General features: G+C 42.6%; 1 non-coding gene across 1 annotated transcript; it reads left to right on the forward strand.

Annotated features, from left to right (window-relative positions):
* Positions 1-1685: 1685 nt before the first annotated feature.
* Positions 1686-1792, forward strand: LOC120259690. The gene has a single exon (XR_005536247.1). It is a non-coding gene; the product is annotated as a small nucleolar RNA R71 (small nucleolar RNA).
* The last annotated feature ends 3064 nt before the right edge of the window (positions 1793-4856 follow it).

The raw sequence follows: 4856 nt of genomic DNA on the forward strand, positions 1-4856 counted from the left end.
TGAATTATCGGGCTTGGTATCGCCGAATAATGGTTCATCTAATTTCTTCAGTGCACGCACATCTCCAACAGCCTTAGAGCATTTCCGGTGGCATCTCCAGCTTTCTTCAATTTCCAGAGCACCTTCTTCAAGATCCCCGGGGTAGATGGTAGTTCTTCCGTCGAACCAAGCATCATTACTTCTTCATTGTCCTCCTCTTGGTCGAACAAGCCTTTGTATGGATCCGGATTGAACATTTCCTGCATGACTTCAGCAAGGCGGTATGTGAGCTTGTCATCTCCAACTCTCAATGTTAGCTCTCCGCCGTCCATGTCAATCAGGGCTTTGGAAGTCTGCAAGAACGGCCTCCCAAGTATCAAGGGTATATCCGCATCCTCATCGACGTCTTGCACTACAAAGTCAATCAGAAAAATTTACTTGTCCACCTTGACAAGCACGTCTTTGATGATGCCTCTCGGATGTCTAACCGTTTGATCCGCCAATTGCAAAGTCATCTGAGTAGGCCTAGGCTCACCCAAGCCTAGCTTTTTAAAGAAGGTGTATGGCACGATGTTGATACTGGCCTCTGAGTCCGCCAATGCCATTTCTTCACCTAGATTGCGAATATAACATAGAATGATGAAGCTTCCCAGGTCTTTCTTCTTGTTCAGCATGTTCTTTTGCAAAATCGTAGAGCAAGATGCATCTAAAATCACTGAAGCACTCTCCTCTAACTTCCTCTTGTTGGTCAACAAGTCTTTCAAGAATTTTGCATACTTAGGCATTTGATCCAATGCTTTAACAAAAGGAATATTGATGCGGAGTTGTTTGAACAAACTCATGAACTTTTTGTACTGTTCATCCCCTTGGTCATTCTTCAGTTTAGAGGGATAAGGGATTCTTGGCTTGAAAGGTGGGGGTGCCACCTCCTTCTCTTTACTTGCTTCCTTCTCAACCTCTATAACCTCGGCTGCATGCTTATTTGGCTTCTCACTCAGAAGTTTACTCTCAACCTCATGACCACTTCTTAAAGTGATCGCTTTTACATGCTCTCTAGAGTTCATCTCGGTATTACTCGGCAAGCTTCCTTGTAGCCTTTCTGATAAGGACTTCGCAATCTGCCCTACTTGATTTTCAAGATTATGCAAAAAGACGGTGTGGTTGCGAAGTGTACCCTCAACTGATTGGAACCTTGTATCAGATGATTGCACAAACCTAGTTAAGGCCTTCTCCAAATCGTTCATTCGGGTATCGAAACCTGAAACTCGGTACATCATTTTTGGGACATGTTGTTGGAAACCCGGTGGCCCTATGGCCTTTTGTGGACCTTGGTTGAAAATTCGACATTCTCAACCGAAGATGCATCACCAATAGAGATCGGGCAATCGGCGGGAGCATGTCCTCCACCACACCCAGTGCAAGTAGTCACGGCCGCCACTCTATTCATAATTAGAAGATCTAACTTCTTACTCAATGATTCCACTTGAGCCTCCAATGAGGTTACTGCATCTATCTCATGGAGGTCGGCCACCTTTTTCTTCTCCCTGACATTCCATTAGTAGATATTTAACCCCATTTCTTCAATTAATTGACGAGCTTCACCAGTGGTTTAGCTACCTAAGGTACCTCCTCCTGCCGCATCCAAGAGTTGCCTTGTACTCGGATTCAGAACGTTGTAAAAGGTTTGAAAAATCATCCACTACGAGAGTCCGTGTTGCGGGCACTTTCTCAGGTGCTCCTTGAACCTTTCTCACATCTTAAATTGAGACACCAATTCCAACTGTACAAAGGACGAGATCTTATTCCTAAGCTTTGCAGATTTTCTGGGAGGGAAATATCGGGCAAGAAAAGCTTCTACCATCTCCTCCCATGTGGTAATCGAGGCTCTAGGTAATTAGTGTAGCCATTGCTTCGCACTTCCATTTAAGGAAAATGGGAAGGCTCTCAACTTGATGGCGTCATCCGTCACCCCATTTATCTTCAGCATATCACACACCTCCAGAAAGTTGTCTATATGACTGTTCGTATCATCATCGGCCAAACTATTGAACTGTGCGAAATTGCTGCAACATGTGGATGAATGTCGCCTTCAGCTCGAAGTTCTGAGCTATAATCGGGGGACGCACAATGCTCGATTGTGTTCCTAATACTGAAGATCTGGCATAATCGGATAATGTTCGCTGCTACTCATTCTATTCTGCCATGTTTTCAGATTCTTCTACTTCCAAATCAGCTAGGTTAGACTGTTCTTGCACAGGTTCTTTCCCTTTTTTTCTCAGTGTACGTTCAAGCTCGGGATCTTCTTCAATCAGTATGGAGGGGTACCCTAGGGTCATAACTTGGAGCTGCACCCAAAAAGAAAGAAAAAGAAATCAGAACGATGATAGAATAAGAAAATAAGAAATAGAATGAATAAATGAATAGCTAAGAAAACAAAGTGCAAAGTATCTCTAAATGCTTACTCACCGGCAATGGAGCCAAAAAGTTGACACGTCCATATAAGCGTATAAACCGCAAGCACACCGGTGTCAAAGTAATAATCCCAGATGAGTGGGTATTGTATCCACAGAGAGTAGGGAATAAAGATACTTGAGTTGTTTCTTAACTAATGTGGAAGATGAATAGTGATAAGTGTGACAAAATATGAAATAACGAAAATAAAAACAACAAGATAGAAGGCACAAGTAAAGGAGATGGTAAGGCAATCAATAAAGATGGGGTACCCAGATATTGACCCACGTAGGACAATCATTTTCAAGTGCAAGAACCCTCTATTATACTTTCTAATTGATGTAACAATGAGTCGTGAAAATCGTTAATTACATGATCCCAAATCTAAGGTCAACCATGCCTAACTCTATAAATGTCCCGGAGAAAAGATTGAATAACCTCTCAACCTCGCACTCGCATAGAATTGCAATGAGCTCTAGGGATTCCAAGTGATAAACCCTATTCCTATGTATAGACCTAACCCTTTGGTGAAGGTAAAAAATCCCTAGCCACAATTAAGCCCTAGATGATAAAATCACTTCAACGCTTTACTCCGTTGCACTCGTAACTAAGCCCCATCGGAAGGTTATTCCTTAGCCCATTCACTCTACTATGGCCTCAAAGAACTCTTGGAATGTGAAGGTAGGATAGATACACCGGAGGGGAAAGGGGACGCTCCGCTTCCTCTAGACTCACCGTCTCAATCCTCTCCAATCTAGCTTTGTCTAACTCTCATGGTGTGTCACTCACTCACAAGAGTTACCAAGAAGAACTCTCAACCCAAGTATCACTCTATGGGGAGTATTCATACAATCAAGTCTCCATGATTGGAACTCACAATAAACATCAATTAATTGAAAGCATAATAAAGAGGTTTAATGAAATGAATACATCCTAGGGTTGACAAATACCCAAGTACCCACTAGGGGTTTAGCTCTCCATAGAGCTAGATATCAATGAAATCAAACATAAAAACAAAGCATCCATAGAAAAAACCTCCTCACTAGTCGTGGTGATGGTCTTGTGGAGAGTCTTCTACTTGTCGGAAGGGTCCCTTTCTCCAGTCTAGGATACACCTCGCCGGATCAGTGCCGACTAAAGCTCTCCCATTAACCTTCTTCCAAACGACGTGCGATGTCGGAGCCGTAGAACCTCTCCAAAGCCCTAGGCAATACCTCTCAAGACCCTACCCACCACCCTCTCACAAGTTGGGGAAAAGATGGAGAAAAGAATGCTGAAATCGGCTTTTAAAGGGTTGGAATCGGGAATCCACACGCCGATGTGGGTGCCCCTGTGGATTTTTCACACGGGCGTGTGAAATTTTCACACGCCCATGTGGATTCTCTGTTTTTCTATTTTCTCGGCCGGCTGTAAACAATGCTACTACAGTATCTTTGCTATGGTATTTCCTATAGTACCCTGCTACAGTACCTGCCTGAAATACTCCCGAATCCATACTTTCATCGAGGTAACACAAACGGGCACACGTTTACGTCGTGGATCACCTTGCTTCTTCAATAATGGACATGTTGATGGAGATCTTGTTCTATATGCACAAGTAAGAATGTTTGAATGTGACTGCCCTTGTGCCCCTCCAAATAGTTGTGCTAACTCAAGTACGAGGAGGTTGGCACACATTCTTGCATCTGACACACATCTGCCTAAACTTGAGCTACCGAATGGCGAACTCTATACTTTCATGCTCAGGTGATGTCTCACATGAGCGCATCTCGGTCACTTTCTTAGTCCTCTATATATGTAATTATTGAAAAGAAAATCGATCAAATAAACTCACAAAACAATATTGCAGGAATCCATACGATCATGTGAAAATTCCACACGCCCGTGTGGATCCATGGGGCGTGAAAACCACATGGCCTCTAGGCAATATAGTCAAAAATACATCAAAATTTCATTCTAAAATGCTTTTAAAACATGAATCTATCATTTAGATATCAAAATGATGCACATTCACCAGATTCAACCGAATAAATCAAGTATGGCAAAGAAAAAAGAGGAAAAGGGTTTACCGACAAGACGAAGACAGAAAACTTAATGTCGGGCGGAAAACTCGAGTAAAATTCCCTTAAAATGATAGTTGGAAGTCGGGAGAGTATGAGAGAGCATTATTTCAGTGTGGAGAAGTGTAAAAGTGAAAAGGCGAACATGATTTATAAAGAGAACTCGTGGCCTTTGGTATTCTGTACATCCATGACAAGGTCCCCTTGCGTATATCCCGCAAGTGCACGGGTTTGTCGAAGTAATAATCCCGGGTGAGCGGGTATCGAATCCACAAGAAGTAGGGAATAAAAATACTTAAGTCGATTCTTAGCTATATAAAAGATCAATGATAATGAGTGTGACAATGATTCAATTCTCAATAGTAA

This window comes from Dioscorea cayenensis, chromosome 4 (assembly GCF_009730915.1).
Source record: "Dioscorea cayenensis subsp. rotundata cultivar TDr96_F1 chromosome 4, TDr96_F1_v2_PseudoChromosome.rev07_lg8_w22 25.fasta, whole genome shotgun sequence".
Lineage (NCBI taxonomy): Eukaryota > Viridiplantae > Streptophyta > Magnoliopsida > Dioscoreales > Dioscoreaceae > Dioscorea > Dioscorea cayenensis.